This window comes from Dipodomys ordii, unplaced genomic scaffold (genome assembly GCF_000151885.1).
Source record: "Dipodomys ordii isolate 6190 unplaced genomic scaffold, Dord_2.0 Scaffold80, whole genome shotgun sequence".
NCBI lineage: Eukaryota > Metazoa > Chordata > Mammalia > Rodentia > Heteromyidae > Dipodomys > Dipodomys ordii.
The window spans coordinates 5,719,909-5,746,301 of NW_012267296.1; the positions used below are offsets into that span (position 1 = coordinate 5,719,909).

Below are 26,393 nucleotides of genomic sequence, written 5' to 3' on the forward strand. Positions count from 1 at the left end.
TGTAGATTAGGATATAGTCCTAAAATGCCTTCCAATATTTCTAGTGAATTCAAATTGTTTTTAAGTATTGTCCAAATCTCACAAAATCTAAAAATGCACTTGTGCTCTGGAAAAAAAGAGACATACCTGGCAGACTTTATTTCAATGTCAGTTAAATAATTCTACCCTCACACATGTAATTCAGAGAAAAATCTAGTGGGTGTTGGTTGATCCAAAACAAACTGACATTAAATGGTGATTGTAAAAGATAGGGTGAGTTTTTAGATAGATTTGGATTTTGTTCAGTAAAGATTTTGGTATGTATTCTGGTCTGGTCTCAAACACACAATCTTCCTGCCTCAGACTCTGGAGTTCTAGACAGCTGAGATTACAGATGTGAGCCACTATGCTTGCCTTGGAGTACATTTTTAAAAACATTTTTATTATCTTTAAGTAGTTGTACAAAGGAGTTGCAATTCAGCAAAGCAGTTTATGAATACAATGTGTCTTGATTGATGTCACCCTTTTCAACATTCACATCCACTTCTCCCCTCACTTTTCTTACATTTTATACTATAGTTAATTTTTGACTGCATTGTACCACTCTTCATGATTCTCTTCTTTTGTCTAACACACACCCCCGATCCCTACCCCAACACTTTCAAGTACCCAGTTCCTGGTGTTTATTTTGCTGAACCCTGATTTTGCCTTTCTAAGTAATTACACTGTTCCAATTAATATATGTATGTACATTCAAAGTCTTTACTTATATATTTATAAACTACTTCTAGCTTCCACACATCAAAGAAGACATGCAACCTCTGTTTCTCTAGACTTGACTTACTTCACTTAGTATGCTTTTCTAGGTCCTTCCTTTTTTTTTGCAAATAATGCAATATCATGCTTTATAAGGGCTGAGTAAAGTTCCATTGCTATTTCATATATGTGTGTGTGAGTGTGTGTGTGTGCATATAAATATAGATATATATCACATTTTCTTGATCCATTCATCCTTTGAGGAGCATCTGAGCTAATTCTGTATCTTGACTATGGTGAATGGTGGTACAATGAACATGATAGTGTTGGTGGTTTTACTGAATCTTGGTATTTAGTAATCTTTTGGATAAATGCCCATGAGTAGAACTGTTAGATCACATGGTAGGTTGCTCTTTGGTTAGTTTGTTAAGGAAACTCCATGATGCTTTCAAAGTCAGTTGCCATAGTTACTTCATCTTCTGATTCCCAAAGTTTCTCCTACTCCTTCCTGTAATAGTTTCATGATTTCAGTTCTTACATTGAGGTCTTTGATCGATTTTTGAATTGATACTGGTGTAAGGTGATAGAAATCCAGTTTCCCCTTTGTCCATGTGAATAACCAGTTTTTCCAGCACCATTAGTTGAAGATACTGTCTTTCTTCCAGCCTATATTTTTGACTCCTGTGTGACTGTCTATGGGGGCATTTCTGGGTCTTCAATTCTCATTTATTGACCATCAGTCCTATTTCTGGGTCTTCGATTCTCAGTCATCCTTCCTCATTCCTGTTTTTAATTATTATAGTTCTGTAGTAGAGTTTGAAGTTTGGTATTGCTATTCCTCCAGCACTACTTTTACTGCTTACGATTGCTTTTGTGATTCAAGGCTCTTGTGTGTTCCATATAAAATTTTGGATTGTTTTCTTTAGATCAGGGAACATTGATATTGGGACTAGGAAGCAATTGTATTAAATTTGTAGATTTCTGTGCAAAGTACTTCCATTTTCATGATATTACTTCTTTCCAAGATATTATTTCTTTCCATTCAAGAGCATAAAAATATTTTTTTTCCTTAATTAATTTCCTTTTTCAGATTTTTATAATTTTCATTGTAAAGAGGCTTTAGTTCCTTGGTGACTTCCTAGGTAATTTTGTTCAAACTATTTCAAATGGAGTTGCTTTCCTGATTTCAGTCTCAATATTCTCATTGTAAGCATACAGAAATGCTACTGATATTTGTGGGTTGATTTCATAACCTTTGCCAATGTTTTAGTCAGCCTCTATTAGCTTGAGTGGTGGAAGGAATCTAGAGGCTCATTAAAATATAGGATCATGTCATTTGCAAATATGGACCGTTTTATTTCTTCTATCCCTATTCTGATCCACTTTATATCTTTCTTTGTCTTGTATTTTTTCCTAGGAATTCCAGAACTATTTTTAGGAGGAGTGGAGAAAGTGGACATCTTGACTTGTTCCTGATTTTAGTGGAAATGGTTATACTTTTTCCTCTGTAAGTACAATGGGGGCTGAAGGTTTGTCAAAAATATCCTATATTATGTAAAGGAATATCCTATGTATTCCTAGCTACTCCAGATCTTTTATCATAAAAGGTGGTTGGATCTTGTCAAAAAGCTTTCTCTACATCTGTTGAGATGATCATGTGGTTCTTGCCTTCTGTTAATGTGTTGTATTATATTTATCGATTGATATGTAACCAGCTTTGCATTTCTGTGATGAATCTCCTTGGTCAGAGTATAATTCTTTTGGTTAGTTATTTAAGTTAGTATTTTATTGAGAAGTTGTGTGTCTATGTTCAAAATATAGTTATAGATATAAACATAAATAGGTTTAACAGAACATTTGTGTAGTTTGTTGAATGATTACATGTGTCTCACCACTAAAGGTTCTTTACCATGCATAAAAATCTTAAATGAAGCAATATTTTCACCACAGTGGCTTATCTCTAACCCACAACAAAGGATTTGAAAGAAAGTTGCTTTAGTTTCTAAATTGGTGACATATACTTCTGTATCTTCTAGACAGTGCCAGATATTTTATTGCTATATCTAATGTAGTGTTAATGAATCACAGTCTCTCAAATGACGTCTGTACCCCTGAGCAGAAAATGATAGCAGTGATTTAAACACAAGCCTGTGCCTAAGAATACCAAAACTGGGTACTTTAAATTAATATATATATATACACACACATGTATATATGTGTATATATATATATACATATACACACACACATACACACATGTGCATCAGGAAAAGCTTCCAGAATTTAAATCAGTTCCACATAACTTAATCCTGAAGATATTTATTAACTGATCATTATTATTGCACTACTTTTAGTGTTAAAATTTATTTTGGTGAACAATTGTGGTTTTTATACCATAAAATGAATTTGTGAAATTTCTAAACTATATTACAGACAAGGAGTTCCAGATAAATCAGAATAAAATGAAAAGAATTAATGAATGCAAGTCATCATATTTTTTTGAGGGGTCCAGTCATGGGGTCTGAATTCTGGGCCTGGGCACTGTCCCTCAACTCTTCAGCTCAAGGCTAGCACTCTACCACTTGAGCCACAGCGCCACTTCCGGCTTTTTTCTTTTTGCTTATGTGGTGCTGAGGAATCGAACCCAGGGCCTCATGCATGCAAGGCAAGCGCTCTACCACTGAGCCACCTTCCTAGCCCGTCATCATATATTTTTATCCACAGAAAAGACTGTAAGATTAAGTATCTATGGTGACTTTTAAGCAAATTCTATTGGCATACAACAAAAGACGGTGAGCAAATTCAGAAAGTAGTATTAAAGTACTAAATAGGGGCTGGGAAGGTGGCTCAGTGGTACAGTGCTTGCCTTGCATGCATGAGGCCCTGGGTTCGACTCTTTAGCACCACACAAGCAGAAAACACTGGAAGCAGCACTGTGGCTCAAGTGGTAGAGCGCTAGCCTTGACCTGAACAGCTGAAGGACAGCGCCCACCCAGGCCCAGAGTTCTGGCTCCATGACTGGCAAAATTAAAAATAAAAATAAATAAATAAAATACTAAATAAATTCATCATAATAGTGCTACAAAAAAATTAGGAGGTATCCTATTCTCAAAAGTTAGCCTTGACTGCTGGAAATCTGACATTAAGGTACGTAGCTGTCATCTTGTGTTTTCATATGTTCATTATTTCTATATATAGTTCTGAATCTCTTCTAATGACACCGCCATATTGGAGCAGGATCCTTTGTGATAATGCAACAAACTCTTTAAAAGCAATATGTCCCCAATACAGTCATATTTTGAATTATTAAATTAACTTTCCAACATGAAAAAAGGCCTTGAAAATATTACACAGAGACACAGAGAGAAATGCTAAAACTTAAATGTCACTTCTAACTTAAATTTTACTTAGGGACCAGAACTGCTTTTGTGATCTGAAATATATTGTTCCCATTTCACAGGTTGTCCTCTGTTCAGAAGCTTTTTAAGTTGACGTAGTATCACGTGTCTATTTTGTTTTCGTTGTATGTGCTTTTTATGTAATTTCCAAGAAAATTTGTGAAGCCCAGTGTGAAAGGATTTTTCTAACAGGACACTGGTGGCTGACACCTCTAATCCTAGCTATTCAGGAGGCTGAGATCTTAGAATTGAAGTTCGAAGCCAGCCCAGGCAGGAAAGTCCGTGCAACTCTTATCTTCAATTAACCACCAGAAAATTGGAAGTGGTGCTGTGGCTCAAGTAGTAGAGCCCTCACCTTGAGCTAAAGAATTCAGGGACAGTACCCAGGCCCCAGTTCAAGCCCCAGAACCAACCAAAAAAAAGTTTTTCTAGATGTTTTCTGGTTCCAAGTCTTTAATTCATTGTTTACTTTCTTCTTGTGGATATCCAGTATTTCTAACACATGCCATTGGAAAAACTACCTTTTACCTTTGTATATCTTTTCCCTACCCACTTCTTAATCTAAAATTCAATCTTGCAATATGAAAAGTCTATGCACCAGCTACATATGTGCACATACATGTATGTTATTGATATTATTCTTATTCAGATTTAGTGTTTAGAAAAGTTTTTCAAATTAAATGATCAATAAATATCTAAATGAATTCCTAATTGTGTGTGTATGTTGATTGTGCACATGTGCAAGTTGGTACTTGAGATTTGAACTCAGGGCCTCATACATTAACTCTATTTTCACTCAAGGGTAATGTTTTACCACTTGAGCCATACTCAAAATCTTGATTTGAACTTCGGAAAAATTTTCCCAATATAGATCTATGTAATGGGAGTCACTGACAAAATCACAGAGAAATCACATTGTATAAATTTTCTGTACCTCAATCACATAAAAAATGAAGAAACACAGTTTTATGGAACATCCACTTTTAATATTCATGCACATTTTCAAAATTTTCTTGGTCTTCTTGCTCACTATTAGGCTTATGTGTTTTTTAGGTCATAGTCCTTAAACTAGATGGAAACTTTACTTAGGGCTTGTAAGAAAATATACAAGGGGAGAAACAACACATTTGTATGGTAAAATATGTGATCTGAGTAAAAAAAAAAGGCACTTTTATGGTCTCCTAATTGGTTATATTTGTCCCATCCCTTCATATTAGTTTGAAAGCTCTTCTGTCAGAACTCTGAACAAGTAACTTAACTGAAAGAGAACTATAAGTAATCAAATCTTGAGGTTTAGAATTAATTAAATGAAATGGTGAGTCAGTTCACTGCAATGTGTTTTCATACTTTAAAAACATTTAATTAAATTAACAGACATTCTAATTAATAATATCCACTCTACCATACAAGAGGTTTGGTCAGCCAAACTATTTCAGTCTGCTCATCAAGTATTGTTTGTTATTTGCATTCAAAACTACTTTGGGTCAAGTATGATGAACTAAAACATGAATAATGAAACATCTGGTGGTATAAAATGCTAACGTGACATACCATGTTGAATGTACTTGAAACAGTTTTGAAATTCCCTATAAATCATCTATCAAGGTGTAAATCTTTGAATGCAAAGTTAGTATTACTGGTCATATTTTGAAGATGCTAATTCTCTAAATACTACTGAGAAACATGCTTGAATGCTCAAAGATTCAGAATAGAAGTAAAAAGAGTAAAAGATCAGATAAACCATATATAAGTAGTTACACACCAATATTACAGTGGCTGGCACGGTCAGAATTCAAAGATATGTACAATATTAAAAATACTTAACTTTAAGCTGTGAGAGGAACTTTGATAAAAATACAGCTGCAAGAAGTGGTCAAAACACTAAATACTTTCATTTGACTAGACACAAGCAAAGCCATCAAATAGTGTGGACACTAGAAATCAACTATATTGCCATGGATTTTCCCCCAACTTGGTTGAGTTGCAGATAGACATTAAGAAGGAATACAATCTATATCTGTTAACGTCCAACTTCCACTACAAAAGTGATAGATTGCATGGTGTGTAATAAGACAATTTGCAGTTCTGAGTAGAGCCAGAGACAAGAAAATGACAATTAAGAGGAAGGTTTTCCCTGCAAGTTACATGGCATTGTAGAGAGCAAGCAGTGAAGAGGCCAAAAGACCGCTGTTTATCTGCTGTTTTGAACAAACTCTTGTTCTACATTCTGACATGCCACATGAAATTCCCAGTTGCTAAGCAACGCATCTGAACATGCATAATAGACATTCAAACTTTGAAAGAATAATAATCTCTTCAAATATTTCTACTACATCTACTGGTCTATGATCACAAATAAGAAAGAAACAATATAGCAAACCTGTTTTATTTTATCAACACTTTATAAATTACATTCCATTTGTCTACTTGTTCCACAAAATGTTAAAAATAGAATCTCTTTTAAAAAGTGGAGTGGAGAACAGGAGTAATGAGATTCCAAGGCCAAAGAAGGAAACAATAGGTTAATAATAATAACAAGAACAGAACAACAATAATAATAGACTTATAGACTTATACCATATAGACAAACTCTTATAAGTTTTTCACATATACTAATTCATTTAGGACTCACAGGAACCTTAAGAGAGGAATACCATTACTATTGCTATTTTCAGATGGGGAAACTGTGACATAAAAACTAAGTTGTCTATTGTCAAATACTTGGGGTTAAAATCTAGGTACTCCAGATAGTTCCAGATTTCTTTATTGTAGACTTTCTTTACAAATGCATTTATCATTAATTTTTACAGATACAGAAACTTGAAAACAAAGTTACACTCTTGCTTATCTTTCTTGATCACAACTAGTGCTATACCACTCAAGTGACACCTCCAGTTGTGCTTTTGGGTCATTGATAAGAGATGAAGTTTTGAAGTCTTTTTTGTCTGGGTTGACTTGGAACCATGATCTTACATATGTCAGCCTCCTAAGTAACTAGGATTATATGCATGAGCTATCAGTGCCTGGCTTAATTTCTTTCATTATTATTATTATTTCTAATAATTTCTTAAACATAAAACAGAATATCTATTAATAGATCAAAACACATAAACATAAAATACATAGAACACAATTTGAGAAATGCAGTTTTGAAGTAACTACAAGGCCTACTTCAACTGTTTTGATACTGTTATTTCTGTCACAGTGATATCATATTAAATTGGATATTTTCCAGATTTTTATACTTAACCAGTAAAAATTATCATTTACATTGCTGACAAAACTTGATAGACCATTCATTAAAAGAAATTAACCTTACAAAATCTTCTGATAGGACATATATTTTGTTGGGTTATTTCATGTTAACCCATTTGAACATTTTTTATAATATTACTACATATTTCAAGATATTTCTAAGAACTTTCCAGACATGACCTTCTATAATTTTTATCTCATTGTGAGTGTGCATAATCTTATTGTGAGTGTGCCTGAGAGTGTGCATTAGATATAAACTAAGGGTAAGAAAATAACTGAAATTTGTGAACTTTGGATGAGACTATCTGTTTACCAAGTTAGCTCAGGAATGTGGGGCATCTAATTACACTAACAATGATCTCCTTCAGCAAACTTTCTGTCATGAAATGCAGAATTACTTCAAAGAGACCAGCACACAGGCAACATACTTATTTGAAAATCTATTATAAAAATTAACTCTCAGAAATGCTTTAATTTCATTAATCCAGAGGATATTTATTTTTAGCCTCAAGTAGATTCTGTGCATTTTAAAAACAAAAGTGTTTGGATAGTCCTGGTGTTTTATAGAAAGTCAATTCTACTTGTGTAAAAAACCAACAATAGTTTTCAAAATCAAGTAACACTTTCACTGAGCAAGCAAACATAAGGGGAAATCTACCAAGACATTTCCCTTAAGAATTACAAAGAATAGGACATTAAAATTGCTTTTTAGCCTGAAATTTAGTGACAATTCTGCTTACTAGCTAAGAAAAATTCAAATGATCTTTGTGTTTGTTAAAATATATCAAACTGCCACTAGGAAAATATTAACCATCAATAATGCACTGTCTTCTAGAAAAAGTAATCAGCTTCCTGAAGATTCCTGACTTTGTAGAATTTCAGTAGCCTTTTGTTTAATAAGTTTTTATTGTGAAAATACCATACAGAGGTGTTACAATTACATGAGCAAGGTAATGAGTACATTTCTTATCAAGCATTGTTGCCTCTTCCTTTGTTTTTCCCCTACCATCCCTGCCCTCCCATCTCCATGACTATACCCCCCGCCCCCCTGCCAGTCAAAATTGTAAAGTTGATTTTGCGACATAGCATCTTGTACATCTCATTTTTGCAATGGGTCTACCTGTATCCCTATTCTTCACTTTTACATACCAAATTGGTACCAGAGATTCAACCATGCAATCAATTCTCCACTCTTCAGTATAGCAGTTCTCAACTACTGTCACATTCTGTTGTTCCAGAGATATGACTGTGATTCTTTGATGTTTTCATTCAAGCTGGTGACATTTTGTATTCTAATTATTTATATATTAACTAAATGAAAACCAAAAGCCCGGGAAAACTTAAAAAATGTTGATTATTCAAAAAGTCTTCATTTTTCAGTGTTTGCCTCCTTCATATTAGAGCTCCTCAAATATGTAATTGGTCAATTCAGAAGCCACCCTAGCAAGAACAAGGCTTGCCTAGCCAAGATTAAGTTGTAAAAAATACTACAAGGGGAATCTAAAGGGCTGGACAATAAAGTTGAACCTATTTATAGAGAGCTGTATACCTATCTGAGTCATTTTGCCTCATGTGTTTGCCTTACATCAACTTTCTAGTCATTGAAAAAGGGCTCAGTTCACTGTTAACATTCAGTAATTCTAGTTGGAATTCAATACTTGAAAACTAATTACTTATGGACTTTCCCTTTGTTCATCACATAAGTTAGTCATGTCTCCTTCAACAAGCTCCATATTGGAAGAAACTAGGTATTATTCTCATCTTCTCTATTTCATGGTGCCTGAAACAGTAGCAGGTTAATGACTTGTAAAATACCAAATGCATATTGACAAGAGACAGCATCAACAAGAAGAAAAACATCTTATACCTAATATTCCTAGTCATGTACACTGATTACAGGGGTGCCAAGACATCTCTCCAAACAATCTCTCTGGCCATCCTACTGAGACTTACCCATCAAAGTGAGAAATGGATAAGGACAAAGATGACTCACTCAAACACTGCAAGTGCCAATTGTTCTTTTACTACACACCTTAACTGTCTGAGGGCTCCATTCTTTACCATCTGCTTGTGCTTATTGAAATAGTAAATATCAAACATTTACTTTAAAGAGGAAGATATGGTATGGAATAGTTAAGTGAAAACTTTGTGAGAGAAAATTTTCTTATTCCCAATTTCACAAGTACAAGAGGATAACTGCACATGTATGAATGACATCTATAAATAGAAGCCTGGTCACAACTGAGAAGCACTTGCTATGACTATATTAATGGATCTAAATTACAGCCAGTCAATCATATTAACATATAGGATTTGAAGTAAAACTATGGACAAGGGTACTTTGATTAATAATAAAAATGTATATTTATAATGTTTGCAGGTTCCAGAAACAATTAAAGACAGGAGAAAATGTATGTGATTTCCAAGGAAAAGTAAATAAGACATCATGAGAATGAGAATATGCCTGTCATTCTGTCAACTTTTTGGAATAGAGAGTACTTGGCCAGATTCATTTTCAAACTCAATGTTTCTTTGGCCTATCGCAATATTTCCATCACTCATGAAGCTCATGAGCCTATTGTCTATTAATAGTGAAATATAAAAATTCTTCCTACCACTCCTTTTATATAAAAAAACATTAAGTTGATATGATAAGAAAAATCTGGCTGTCAAACTCTATATGACATGCAATGCTATTTTTTTTTGTCAGTCATAGGGCCTGAATTCTGGGTGCTATCCCTCAGCTATTCAGCTCAATGTTAGCACTCTACCACTTGAGCCACAGTGCCATTTCCGGCTTTTTCTGCTCATGTGGTGCTGAGGAATTCAACCCAGGGCTTCATGCAGGCAAGGCAAGCACTCTACCACTGAGCCATCTTCCCAGCCTGCAATGCTATTTTTAATAGAGCTCCCCTTTTTCTCAGAATAGTATCACTGCTAGGATGGGATAGCGTTTAGAGGATTGGGTTCTATTGCCCTTAACATTAAACATATAAAATGGGTGTAATTTTCTCCTACAGTTGCTGTAGAGATTATTATTATCAGTGAAAATACTGAAATGACACACTGGATTTTTGGCATCTAGTATTTCATTGTGGTCTGCTACCATAAGTCCAAAGGAAAATTCTGGTTCTTACCCATGCTGCTCAAAAATCTCATTACCTGATATGTGTGAACTCTTGTTCAGGAGTAAAAGAAATATCATTGATGAAATAATTAGTCCAAGTCATATATGAGGGAGAGACAATACACTCAAGCACATGTACAAACATTTGGAAGGATTCTATGTAAAGCCAGGGGTGGTTGGTTGATTTATAAGGCAGTACATTCTTTGTTTTCCTGAATTCTGTATCATAGTCTTATTAACAATAAATCCAAAAAGAGAAACAAACCATTATTTTTCTTCTTGCAACCAATAATCCAGAAAGAGAAACAAACCATTTTTTTTCTACTTGGAACCAATAGCTTAAGGTTGCTAAAGAGGCACACTAACTTAAATGTATCAAATGAAAGTAAAGACAAAGATATATTCTTGACCTTTTTTATTCAATTGGAATTCCAAACATTTTGGTAATAATATATCTGACCCCAAAACTGCTATAGTGAGAGATAAACAAACAATACACAGCTGGGAGATAGATGAGGCTAGAATGGCCTGACATCATATTAAGAAACACTACACCCTCTTGATGCTGGGACAAAATAAAAGTCAATCTTTTGGGATTCTGTGTATTTCCTTCTTTATACATTAATGTGATAGTTAATTTATACATCTAATACAATAAAAGAAAAATTATTATTGTTCAAGAAAATGTTATTATGTTTTCCTTTATTTCAATGATTTGTTACTTTTCATACATTATTCTCTTTTTATCATCGATAGTGGCTGAATTTAGTGTTTCCCCAAAAGTCTGCAGTAATCTGATCAAACAGGTTAACAAAAATAACTGAATTTCCAGATCTTAATTTAGTTATGTCTGATAAATTTTTTAAGCAATTGCTAGGTAACTCAGGTGATATTGATGTTTTTTTTTTCATTCCTGTAAAGTCAGTTTGACTGGGGTGATGGCAATTGGATTAAAAGCATAGGAAATTTAGGAAATCTCATATAAAAAGTCATACTATAGATAATGTGCATTTTTACATTTTGGTTTTAATTTCTGCTACAAGTAACTGCAATTCATTAATATTCCAAAGATCTCAAGTAGTATTACTTCAAAGTTGTAAGATATCTATAATAACTATGTAAAAATTACATTTAATAAGATTGCATTATTTCTCAACTAGATTGCTTGAGAATTATCTTCCAGGCTACTTATCTTCTCTTCACCTTACTATTTTTTTATTTGTATTTATTTATTTATTTGTTGTTGTTATTGTTGTGAAAATACCATACAGACGGGTTACAATTACATGGGCAAGATAATGAGTACATTTCTTATCAAGCATTGTTGTCTCCTCCTTTGTTTCCTTTCCCATCCCTTCCCATCTCCTCCCCCCCCTCCGCCAAAGTTGTGAAGTTCATTTTTCCACATAACGATTCGTATATCTCATTGTTGCAATGGGTCCACCTGTATTCCTGTTTAAACGATTTGTTTTTGCTCTTCCCCTCCACAAATTATACCAACATCAAATACAGTGAAAGCAGCGGTACCGTGGGGGAGGGACATACAAAGTAACAAAGAAATCATCTTATAAATATGTTAGAAACAGTTGCATGAAAGCAAAAACATTTGAATACTTATCTTGGGGTTCATTTCACCTATCATGAACTTATCTGACCTTTTCTTCTTGTCTCACACATATACTAGTAATTGCAAATAATGGAAACCATGGGACCTATGTTTCTTTGGGTCTGGCTTACTTCACTTAACATAATTTTTCCAAGTCTTTCCATTTCCTAACAAATGGGGCAATGTCATTCTTTCTGAAGGAGGCATAGAATTCCACTGTGCATATATCAGCTAGCCTCTCAGGGAAAAGCTACTGTTTGCTGAAAGGCCTCAACTCTACCCAGAACCTAACCCCATCACAGCATCTCCAAACTAGAGGAAACGGCCATCTCCCCTTTTGTGACACTCAAAGCAGATCTCCCTCCCACTGAACTAGTCTGGGAGGAGGATCACAAAATCCTGGGTAAAGCAGAGCATTTTTCTGCCTGCCCAAACAAACTGACTTAAGAAACCAATCAAAAAAACCAAACACCACAAGCAGACCAGAGACTCCACCAAAAGACCACCCCACCCCACCCCCCAAAAAAATCAAAGCACTCTCTTTTTGGTACCTTTTTTAAAAAATTTTAATTTTTAAAAAAAATTGTTTTCTTGGGGGGCAGGGGCAGAATAGGAAGGGATAGAAGGGGAAACAAAGGAGGAGGCTATAACGCTTGATCAGAATTGTACTCATTATCTTGCCCATGTAATTGTAACCCCTCTGTACAGTATTTTCACAATTAAAAAATTTGTTTTCTATTAATCTTTTTTTCTTCCTCTTATAATTTTTATTTTAGTTGTATATGTGTATGGGTGCTTTTTTAAATCTCTTCTGACCTTTTTTTATTTTAGTTGTATATGTGTGTGGGTGCTTTTTTAAATCTCTTCTGACCTTTTCTTTCTTTCTTTCTCACTCTTTTCACTTTTTCTTCTCTTTCCTTCTTTCTTGCGTGACTTAATTGCTGTTCTGTTCATCCTCAGATATACCCATTGTGGATTATTAGACCCTATCCCTTATTGTGTACACACTTAATCCAGAAATTTATTATGTAATTCAAAAACTCTTAGGCTTAAATTCCTTAATAGCAGTATTATCTCTTTATACTTATATAATATTTTAAGTATTTTTATATTTTAGTTTTTCACGTTTCCTTTCTATCCCTCCCTTCCTCTCATCTTATCGCCGTTCTTCTCTCAATTTTACTTCTTTAAACTTATTTTTTGACATTTTCACAAAGAGAAGCAGTTTCACATTACTAAATGGATGTAGTTATTTTTCCTGGTCTGTTCAACAAAGTTCTAAATTGTAGTCTGGTATTCACTATCTCTGATCTTCTGTTCTTTCTAAGCTGAATTCTCACTATTTTCTGGCAAATTTTTATTACTGTAGGTGCACTGAACACTCTGCCAGCCAAATAAGCTTGGTACTTGTTCATCTTCAAATCTGCTGATTTCATCTTTTTTTTCCTTCAGGGAGCATTCATCCTTGACTTGTTACTGTATAATTTTTTTTCTTAAATTCTAACTAAAAATAATTGTTTTGTTTTCTATGAACTTCTCTTATAGTGTTTAAACTGGCATATTTGTGATCATATTTATTACTTTTGGCCTTTTGTTATGATTATATTTACACATGGGTCTCACCTTTACTCCTAAACAAAAGTTATGAAGCCTACAGTGGGGTATCTCAATTAGTGCTAAATTAGCTTTGTACACAGAGTACAATCTAGAATATTGTTTCACAGATATAGCATTATTTAGTAAATATATGAGTAAGGACTTCACTGTTACAGAGATTCAGTAAAGGTGCTAACATTGATAGCACTCATGTTTATGTATAAACATTCACTGAAATCAAATACCATTCATTTTGTTTCTAACTCAACAAATCATCATGCATTGTGTTTTTCTCATATCTTTAATATAACAGGAAGGAAGAAAATGTATAATGATCTTTCCTGCAAGTATGAAGACATTTTTTAAACAAAGTTCATGTTTAAAATATGTAAGTTGAAAGAAGCATTAGTCCCTAACTAATCATGGGGTATGACTGGTGAGAAGAAAATTACATTACAAATGAGCAGCTACCTGTTATCAAATTACAAGGTATTTTCATCAAAAGACCTAGAAAAGCAGCAGACTGACCAGTGAACATGTTTCCCCTGACCTGGGGGGGGGGAGAATTTCTTCCAGTTAATAGCTTCTGAAGAATGTTTCCTTTTGATTCTTGTCTCTGCCACAAAAATGATTGTCCCATTTAACCAGTCTTCTATCACATATATCAGAGAATCCTATTTACTCACACACTAATCGAACATTAAAACACAATAGAGTGATTGTCTCTAGAAGAAAAACTTAAAGATTGACTTTTTTTTACCCCAAAAGGGGGTTGAGATCAAAAGCTAACTTTAATAGATGTTTGACTAAGGTCATGCTCTTAGGAAATGGAACACTGAAGATGAAAGAAAAGAAATAGTCTTGGCTTTTGATCTCAGCCAAATCCATTTGGCATTGTTTAGCTTTTATATAATACTTCAGTTTTAGGTGATATCATGACTGAAATGAATTGGCTTTCTTCCTAAGTTTTTAATAGCTCTCTACTACTTTGGCATTTAGTTTAGTGAAACAGATTCCTATTTTCTGAAGTAATATTGCAATCTTAGCTGTAAACAAGTTTTCTTCATCCACAAGTAACAGTCTTACATGATATACCTAATAGATTTCAAAAGAAATTAAAATGGAGCTAAATATTAATTCCTAGGAAATGTCCTTTAAAACTACCATTGAAGTCATTACTACTTGAAAGGAAAAAATGTCTTTAATTTTAAACTTCAGATTTTTATTAGGATGGTAATGGACTTTAAACTCAGAGCTCTGAACTATGCTTCTAACAATTTTGATTTTGGTATTTTTCTAATAGAATCTTTGTGTTGTCCCAGCTGGCGTGGATCATATACAATCACATTATTTATATTTCCCTCACACTTGGTATAACAAGCATGTGCTACCAAGCCCAGTTCTTTACTGCTTGACAAAAGGTCTCACAATTTTTTTTTTACATTGAAACATGATTCTCCAGATCTCAGCCTCAAGACTACCTAGGATTACAGGCAGAGCCTGAGCCAAACTATATCATTTTGCATATACATTTTCTGTGAAATTGAACAGTTTGATTGGTACTTTGTACTTCAGCAATATATGAGAAGAAAAGAACAATTACTAAACATTACTACAAAGCATGAAGTACTATTTGGAAATCTTACCAACCTTACATCATTTAATCTCAATGGAAGAACTATTATTCCAACTAAAACAGGAGGAAAATAACAGTGGGAGAGTTTAACTCATATGGACAAAATCACAGCAAATAAGTAATGAGGCAGAGATTTGAACTGAGCATTAACTAACTCTATGCTCTCCACGATGCTTTTTACACTATTAAAATGCTAACATAAATGATTTGTTTAGTTCCATGAATTGCTTCTCACAAGAACAGAATGTATTAGTTGGGTTTATATATGCAGATTGGGTTGTTATTTGAGATGTGGGGAAATAATTATACTATTTAATATATGAAACACTTCCTCAGAAAACAGTTGCTTCCCAAAATTATGTTTAGTCTAATGTTTATACATATGTCTGTGGAAGCTTAGGCTATTTATTGCGTCTTATTTCCTGAAATATGTCAATAATCATCACCATGTGTCACTTACCTCTACAGGTGCAATCAGTTCATAAGTATCTCCATCTTGCAATGAACTGAAAAATATAGAATGAGAGCTTTCCAGGTGAAAGCTTCCCATCAACTATCAATGCTTTACTCAGTGGATGTTTTCTAAAGAAAACATTCACCACAAATGCAGTGACTTTTCATGAGAAGCTGGAGTCTACAAATTAAAAGATTAGTAACTTTTTAGAAGGGCATCAAAAAAGGTCAAAAGAAACATCATACACAAGAGATTTTTAGCATTCTATAAACATTTCAACCTTTAAAAAGAGACAGATCCATAGTTCTTATGTCATACTACTTTCTAAAAGGAGTTTGTCAATCAAAATGATTAAGGGCTCTCCGTTTTGAAAAGTGACAGATTCCCAGAAGTAGAGATCCCCTTGAATCTGCTTGTCTTTGAAAAACATGGAGAAGATTAGTATATCCTCTTTCATTTCTTTCTTTTACTTCTTTGCTTGTCAAAAGATTATTTAGTGCCATTTACTCCCCTTCCACTTCCTACTCTCCTAACCTAGCTCTTTTAAAGCCCTTCTCAATCACAAACAGAAGGCACAGTGCACAAAATAATCAGAGAACTTTGCAACTGTTCCTGGAATAAATCAAAATTTAAATGTTCTGAGCAGTGAAGGCTCAGATTAAAATACTTTTGAGATTCAGAGGATTTACAATATATTGGGCATTCCAGGTCCCAAGAGAAAACAGACCAATATTTCAGAGGAATATTGAGGGTGATTTTCCATTTTCAAGGTGAACAAAAATCTGTAAAGGGAAACAGGTAAAATGTACAAAGCATGCCATTGGGATTGAGCTGTTATCTTCTCTGATGCCTTTTCAGGAGCATGGATAAGAGACAGCTAAGAAAAGCTGAAGGCCTTGTTGCCACAGAACAGGAAGAATTTTATGTCCCCTTTGAAAACCCAATGCACTTGAAACTGAGAGTCACAACAGTTACCTGATGAAAGAGAAGATGACATTCTAGTTCTTGTCCTTTGTCCATTTTAAAAGCAAATTTCCACTGCAAAAGCTCTGACCACAAAGGACCTGTAACTACTTAACTGGAATAATTTCACTTTTATGCCAAACCCTAGGGATAGGGGATTAAAAAGTGAAACTTGCCAGAAACTGAAGAGGTTAAACAAAGTAAATTTACTTATTTGAATTAATTGTGTTGGTATTTGACATAGAATAAAAAGTCATCTTTCTGAGAGTTATGGCTGTGTGTCCCATATCAAAAAGTTTCCAATTTATAGAACAGTCAATGAATATGTAATAATGTATTTCAGATTGGTTTTAAATCATTAACAAATAGCAAAGCCCAAAAATGTTTCTTCATTTTAAAGTTATGATAAAAATATGAGATAAAAGAAAGTATATCTTTCAAAACCTATTTCATCAGTATTTAATTGGGATATTTTCTATTTCAGACTCTGGGGACTTAAAAACACAAGTCAAGGTTTACTCACATCTACTTTCCAACTGCACTGCAAAAGCTCTTTTTCTAATGAATTATTAATGTATGTATTTAATGCACATGTACATTAGAATGACTCTAAGCATTTTCATGTTTAATGTATGATTAAATTATCAGTTATAGTAAGTGTAAGATTTCATGACACAGTAAATAATGCCAAGTAGTTCATTATCAGCACAAACATAACCAGGACTGTTTCTTTTTGCCCATTCCATAGTTCATTTACAGAGCTTTGCTCAGAAAACAGGCTAGGTGAGCATAAGGTACTTTCTGAAATCCTTCTAACAACCAATGCCTATTTCATAACACTTCAGTCAGAGTATGAGACTTGAAGAAATCTCAAGATTTTTTTGTTAATGCTGTAGAATGCATAGGCTGGTTTTCACAATGCTTTCTAAATTGTACATACTAATCCTTGGGGTAAATAAATTGATGCCAAAACTATTTCTCATGTCTTTTCATCACTGGCTGACTTCATACTGGATATTGGTCATATATTGGTCATAGGTTGTTTAATCTACCTCCAGCATTTTAGTTTAAATTTTTAATAGCAAGGAAGAATAAAATGTAGAAAATAACATGCTACGTAGAACAGTTTCTCAGAGTCTGAGCTATATAGCCAGTCAACTAAAATATACATGACTTCCTCAATGATTTTTTACATAATTATTTTATATCTTCATGCAATAAGTTTACCAAATAATATATTGAAATGAATATGTGAATAGTTCCTCTTCCATTTTGAAAATAATAAGATCCTGATTATATTTGAGGATCAAACATCTCTCTGAGCATTGAGAGATAAATGAGCAAAAGGGGTGTGGTGGCCCAAGCCTGTCATCATACATGTAAAGTTATGAGAAACCAAATATATTGGGGGGGAGTGGGAGGAAAAACAAGGAAGGGGGAAATAATGTTCGACAAGAAATGTACTCATTAGCCGGGCGTTGGTGGCTCACACCTGTAATCCTAGCTACTCAGGAGGCTGAGATCTGAGGATCGCGGTTCAAAGCCAGCCCGGGCAGGAAAGACCGTGAGACTCCTATCTCCAATAAACCACCAGAAAACCGGAAGTGGCGCTGTAGCTCAAGTGGTAAAGCGCTTGCCTTGAGCTGAAGAGCTGAGGGACAGCACCCAGGCCCAGAGTTCAAGCCCCACGACCGACAAAAAAAAAAAAGAAATGTACTCATTACCTTACTATGTAACTGTAACCTCTCTGTATATCACCTTGAAAAGAAAATTAAATTAAAAAAGAAATCAAATGTAAAATGCTTACATAAAATGCTTACCTAAAAATGCTTACACAGATCTAAAACAATCTTTAGCTCTTCAGATTATTATCTGTATGTTATATGAGTATTCAAAATATCTAGTCATATAGATACATTACATGTAGCTATTTCTATCAATATATAGTTAGTATACTAAGTATTCATACAAATTAATTAATCCTTAGATAATTTCTACAAAATGGTATACTGTACTCTTAGATCATGTCAATGAGTTTATATAAATAACACCTATGTATAAGCACATTTATCCAGCTTTTATTGTAATAATATAAATGAAAGAAAACCAGAAAATATGGAAAGTTTAATAAAATTTCTATTACATCCATATAGTATAATATTTTGCACTGAAATATAAAACTACTATTCTTTTACCTCATCAGTTGTATGTGGCAATGATAGTTTTTGTAATGTTTATTGTTTTCCTAATGGTCCCTAAAGAACTTACTTTTATGTAAGTTTATACACACAATGAAACAAAGAAACAATAAGTGTATTGATCCATTCACCTAAGTGATGAGGTAAAACAGAATTTAATACAAATATTTTCACTCTAATTTGATTTAATGGGTCAGAATGCTTCAGGATATATTGTTTAGAATAGTAGACTTTAGAAATCAGAAAAGTCTTATGATTTAAGAAATCATAGTTTTAAGCCATGCGCTGGTGGCTCATGTCTGTAATCCTAGCTACTCAGGAGACTGAGACCTGAGGATCCTGGTTCAAAGCCAGCCTGGGCAGGCAAGTCTGTGAGACTCTTATCACCAATGAACCATCAGAAAACTAGAAGTGATGCTGTGGATCAAGTGGTAGAGCACTAGCGTTAAGCTGAGTAGCTCAAGGACAGCACCAGTTACTTCCTGTATTATGGCTTGAAAACTTGCACATATACAGTGATATTTTATAATGTAATTTTTTCTAACAATCATAAGACATGTCACAGAAGTAAAACTAGGACATATACCAAGAAGTAAAACTATAGCATATTATTATTATTACTACCAATAGTCTTTGAATGTTGAAGTACAATTTCCACCACCTGACCATGGTCATGCACAGACACATGTTATATGTTAGATATCTAATTTAATTTTCTCACATGTACAATGAAGGCAGAAGTATCCATTCCTAGTATTGTTGTGAGAAATAAATAACAGCTTGATTGCTTTCTGAAACTCAAATTCATATTCTGTAGCAACAGAGTTTATCTTCTATCTGTGGAAGAGACTTATGGTTTGCCTTTGGATGTTTTTCAGAAAGGACTAATAGGAGTAGGTGATATCAAACAGAGATAGTATGTCAGAAAAGCTTTCAAGGTTATCTAACATTTTACAGTGATATTCATTTTGTTTCTCGCACAAGGAAACCTTTGTACAAAGAAAAATGATACTGAATAGAAAGGAAGGGATATGTTCAAGAAATCTTACTCTAACATGACAAATGTTGGATGAGAACCTACATTAACAATATAAATCAAATCCTATGTGTTCATTGTCTGTTCAAAATTCAAGTGTCCTAAGATATGTATGATTAATCTTCTAGATACAGATCACCTTAAATGAGGGTAAGAATTACCCTAAATTTGCTGATAGGCAATGCTGATTTGAGTTGTGCTCTCCTCAAAATGTTCTGAGCAACAAGATTTATAATTTTTTTCAAACCCCTTTCTAAGCTCTGCTATGGCATAAATATCAGTGGCCTGATATTCATAATCAAACTCATCAGAATTAGATGTCAAGAAAAAAGCCACAGATTGAAGGTAAAAGAAAGGATACTGTAAAAAGAATAAAGGGAATAATGTTCAGCTCTAGGCTTCAATTCCTAACCTATAAAAAGAGGATAGTATGTTTCCATAAAATGTACATGAGATATCTTTGATAAACAGTATAGTATTATAGCCAGGAGTATAATTCTAACTACACTTATAGTCTCACAATCATATTTTCCCCTTTTTCTATTTTATACAATATCACTTCAGGAATCACTCATTGAAATCCAAAGCATGATATGAAAATTCAGTTCTATTTCCCCTTACTTAGCAAGCTTGCTAATTTGAGGTAGTTCCAAATTCTCCACATGAATTGGTAGATTAGTCAGTCAGACACAGGTAAACAGGATAACATGCACCAAAAGGAATCCTCTGTGTAGAAGTGCACAAAACATTAGAAACTTCCCTTGGTCACAAAGAAATAAAAAAAAAGGGGGGAGGGCAATAGAAGAAAATTCCCTGTATGGGAACTAAATTCCAAATGGCACATAAATTTTCAACTCTAAAGACCTAAAAAGCACAGTTAAGATATCATGAGTCAAATCAATGAGTAAGTCCCCTTCTAACATTCAGTTGTTATCATAAAAAGTTAATCAGTAGCCTAACAAATACAAATAGAAATTCCTAGACCTAACTATCTTACTTGCAGCACTCTCTTCAGACCCTGTCTACATGAGAAGAGTACTATTTCCATTCCACACTTTCATGTTCATCTTTTGTGTACTATGGATTTAATTTATCAATTAATTAAGACAAGGATTAATGAAAGAAGGACTTGAGCAGGCTATGCTTGTCTCTGAGTAAAAAGAGCTGTGATTCAAGGAGGGCCTCACTGGCTACAATGTTTGTAACCAAACTGCTATCACAGAGTCTATCAGTATCTAGTGAAGATGATAAAATTTAAACTAATTGTACTTCAATAGAGATGAAAATTCACTTAACTGTGTACATCATATATTCATTTGTTAGAAGAGACTAGGAGAAAAGCAAGCAAAATTTCATTGATAGGTTTTCTCACATAAAATTCAAACATTATAAGAAATTGGTATTCTTGTAAATGTAATTTGTCCTTGAGCAAAATTCAAAACTGTAAAATTCAGTCCACTCATCTTTAGTATTTATATAGATGTATGGTCATTTATCAGAAGCATCGACATTTATTTATAAAAAAATGGATATTCAGTTTTCCTTGTTGAACTATCAGTTATGCAGAATAGGCTAAATGATACCTTAAAAATTAAGACTTAAGAAGGAAATAGAAGGAATGTTCCCCATCTGTTGTAGCAAATCATGTCACCAATGTATGAAGTAAATCCTGCATTATTGATATACAGGGGTATATATCATATTTTATATGTAGTATCAAGGGAGCACACCATCTGGGAAGAAGATACCAATGAAAACACCTTATTCTCAAGGAAAAAACCAAAATACAGATAGCCCAAGAGTTATACCTTTAATTGAAATCATTTGAGTTTTTGCCCGTTTAGGCAAGACAGAAAATCTAGAGGGTTTTTTGTTTGTTTGTTTTTGTTTTTTTTAATCTTTCAAATCCAAGCAGTTATGTACTGCTCAGACACCTACTACTTTTCTTTGTCTCTATGTATCTGAAAGAAAATAAGTATGTGGACACAGAGAGAGGTAGGTGGTATGAAAGACAAAAAAGGGCAAAAGGAAGCAGTAGAAAGTTAAGAAATCAGATGAAATTCTGAAATGGATAACTTTGAAAGAAAAAACTGAACTAACATACAAAAAACAACAACAACAACAAAGCAGCTGGGCACTGATGGTTCATGCCTACAATTTTAGCTGAGATCTCAAGATCAAAGTTCAGAGGCCGACCAGGCAGAAAAGTCCTTGAGACCCTTTATCTCCAATAAATCACAGAAAAAGCCAGGCATGGCTCTGTGGCTGAAGTGGTAAAGTGCTAGCCTTCAGCAAAAGGGGCTCAGTGATGGCAAACTAGGCTGAGTTCAAACCTCAGGAATGCCCCCCCCCAAAAAAGGCAAAATTGTACAGAAGATGAAGAATTCACTCTCACCCTTACCCTATTACCCTTGTGTATCCTGGAGGATATGCAAGCAAAAAAGGAATGGTAATCATAGCAAAACTCATGGGTCACCAGCTAGAACTCGGCAATTAAAAGGTTTAAGAAAGGAAATCTGCAAACAAACAACATATCTGAAAAGGAATCACATGCACTTCCTAGCTTACTTACTAATACCATGGAAGGGAGTCATCTTAGGAGGAGTTTTATAGTCAAACTTGTGACCCAGAGAGATAGTATTCTGCACACCACAAAGGCCTCCCATCTCCACAGGCTTGGTGAACAATCACCTGGACAATCAAAGAAAGTGATTGTGACTTGGACTTATTTTCAAAAATTCAGATCTACGTTAGTGAGAAGTATGAGCTTTGAAATGTGGCACAGAAAACTGAAGTTGAAATATCTGTACATCCGCAGAATGAACTATGTAAGAGGAGATTACAAGCTAGTGTGTGAAGAAAAGTGAAAGTGAGAGGATCCAGAATTTTAAGAATGGAGAATTAATCAAAGCCCTGGGCCTCATATAGCCATGGATTCTGCTTGGGTTTGACTGCTTTGTACATTACTTGAAGGACTGCAAACATTGGTGGAAACACACAATATTCAGATAGGATTGAACATACAAGGAAAAAAATTAGTTCTTCTCAGCAAAAAAATCAGCAGTTCTTTAAATTATTTTCTTCCTTTGTGCTTTCTCCTTTACTATTATTTTTCTTACCTTAATTCAGTGTACATTTAGTATCATCTTCATTCTTTTCTTTCCTTTCCTTATCTATTCTGTTTATTAATCCATTATCCATACCTTTAGTTTCAATAATTTTCAGAGATCTATTTTAATCTATAACTTTCCTAGTTCATCTTTTTTTTCTAATCTTTTTGGGGTATAATTGTTTCCAATTTTATTTTAGTAATTAACATATTTTAATGTTTCTGAATTGTTTTTGTTACTGTTTATTTTCACATTTGCATGAGAATTGTGATAAACTCAGACAAAGGTTGCCTACTAGAAATTTCTCCAGGAAACAGAACAATTGAATGACATATCCATGCCCAAAGATGTGCAATGTACAGATTAGAACATAAGAAATAGGAAATAGCAAGCCAACATGACTACACTAAATGCTCATAATTACTTTATAACTAAATCAAATATGTTGAAATGACTGAAATTCTGGAGATAGAATGTAAAAGTTTAGTTTCAAATATAATTAATGACATTATCAGGATTCATAAAAACAGACAAATGAAATAAGGAAATATATTCAAGACCTGGATAAGAAATCAGTATGGGAGAATTCAATAAAGAAACTGTGATAGCCTGGTTGGGGGGGCTAGAAATGTTTTAATGGAAAACTTCAATAAATGAATTAGAAACGCTGTTGAAGAAAATCTCAGACTAAATCAAGCAGAAAAGAAGGATATAAGTCAAAGGCAAAGAAAAGGAAATGTTACATTCAGACAATAATAAAGGAAAAGTGAACAACATAATTACTAATTCTAGTCTGGATCATGATCAAGACAAAAATCTAAGAGTCCATAGGGTAAAAGAAGGAGCTGAAATATAAAAGCATATAAAAGATATTCAATGAAACTAGAGCATAAAATTTTCCATTTCTTAGGGAATATATGCATACCCAAGTAAAGAAAACATTTAGAACCTCTAATAGATATGAGAAGAATTGCTTTTTACCATATTATATTTAAAATAGCATGCCTGTAGAACAAAGAAATAATATTGAAAGTCACAAGAGAAAAATATCAAATTACTCACATTCCCTATCAATACTTTAAAGATATTCTACAGAAGCATGAGAAACAAATAATCCTAAATCTCATATGGAAACACAAAAGTCCCTAAATACCAAAAATATGCCTGAGCAAAATCAGTAATGCTACAGGTATCATAATATCTGACTTCAAATTATGCTTCAGACTTATAGTGACAAAACAGCATGGTACTTCTAAAAAATATACATAAAACAATGAAATAGAATACAGGAAATAAAAATGAGCCCACTCAGTTAAATCCACCTGATTAGTGATAAACTTGCTACAAACATACACTGGAGAAAAGAAAGGCTCTTTTGGAAGTGGCGCTGTAGCTCAAGTGGTAGAGCTCTTGAGCTGAAGAGCTGAGGGACAGCGCCCAGGCCCAGAGTTCAAGCCCCACGACCGACAAAAAAAAAAAAAGAAAGAAAGAAAGGCTCTTTTAAAATGGTTCTGGGAAAACTGGATATGCACATGTGGAAGACTAAAACTATACCTCTGTATCACTCGATTATCTTAATGTAGTACCAGAAACTTTGAAACCAATTCAGGAAAATAAATGGAAAACCGTGAACACAAAGGTCTAAGAAGGTATTTTTAGTAGGACTTAAATTGTGTAGGAAATAAAAGAATTGACAAATGAGATAGCATTGAATTATAGAACTTCTATGTAGACAAGGAGACAATTACCAGAGTGAAGAAATGGGTAACAGAATGAAAGAATATTTTGCCATGTCTTCAACTGGCAAAGGATTATTTTCCAGAATATATGAACAAATAAAAAGATAAAAATCAAAACATCAATATCACACTCATCCCCAAACCAGGCAAAGACCCAACCAAAAAAGCATTACAGGTCAATTTCCTTGATGAACACAGATGCAAAGATCCTTAACAAGATTCTAGCTTACAGAACCCAGAAACACAAAAAAAATCATACACAATGACCAGGTAGGCTTCATCCCAGAGATGCAGGGATAGTTTAACATATGTAACTCAATAAATGTAATCCAACACATCAACAGAGCCAAGGTCAAGAATCACATGATTATAGTCACAGATGCAGAAAAGGCCTTTGATAAAATTCAACATTCATTCATGCTAAAAGCTCTGGAGAAAATAGGAATAAAAGGAACATTTCTAAAAACAATAAAAGCCATTTATGACAGAACAATAGCCAATATTATACTTAATGGGGAAAAGCTGCAACTAATTCTAAAATCAGGAACAAGGCAAGGATGTCCACTGTCTCCACTCCTCTTCAATATAGTCCTGGAACCCTTAGCCAGGGCAATAAGGCAAGAAAAAGACATTAAAGGGATCTGCATAGGGAAAGAAGAAGTTAAACTATCCTTTTTTGCAGATGACATGATACTATACCTTCATGATCCCAAAAACTCCATCCCCAAACTCTTAGAAATCATAAATCACTTTGGCAAAGTAGCAGGATACAAAATAAACCCACAAAAATCAGTTGCCTTCCTGTACACTGACAATGTACAAGAAGAGAGGGAAATAAAGGGAGCAACCCCATTCACAATAACCTCCCAAAAAATAAAATATTTAGGAATTAACCTAACCAAAGATGTAAAAGAACTATTTAATGAAAACCATAAAAAGTTAAAGAAAGAAATTGCAGAAGACACTAGGAAATGGAAAGACCTCCCATGCTCTTGGATAGGCAGACTTAATATAGTAAAGATGGTAATACTGCCAAAATTAATATACAAATTCAATGCAATTCCTATTAAAATCCCAGTAAGGTACATCACCGAAATACATAAAACCGTCCAAAAATTCATACGGAACAACAAAAGACCTAGAATAGCCAATACAATTCTAGGGAATAAAGACAACATGGGAGGGATATCCAAGCCAAACTTCAAACTCTACTACAGAGCTATAATAACAAAGACAACATGGTACTGGAACAAAAACAGACCCGAAGACCAATGAAACAGAACAGAAGATCCAGAAATAAATCCACAGGCCTACAGCCAGCTGATATTCGACAAAGGAGCCAAAGACATGCAATGGAAGAAACAGCCTCTTCAACCACTGGTGCTGGCAAAACTGGGCTGCCACACGCAGAAAACTAAAAGTGGACCCCAGCCTATCACCATGCACAACATTAACTCAAAATGAATTAAAGACCTTAACATTAAACCTGAATCTCTGAAACTACTGCAGGACAGAGTAGGAGAGACACTTGAACTAATAG

At 34.0% G+C, this 26,393-nt stretch overlaps 1 protein-coding gene across 3 annotated transcripts in view; it reads right to left on the reverse strand.

Moving 5' to 3' along the window:
- Dach2 (dachshund family transcription factor 2) overlaps positions 1 to 26,393 on the reverse strand; it is a 564,773-nt gene that overhangs the window by 168,181 nt on the left and 370,199 nt on the right. The gene's annotated exons all lie outside the window — the stretch shown is intronic.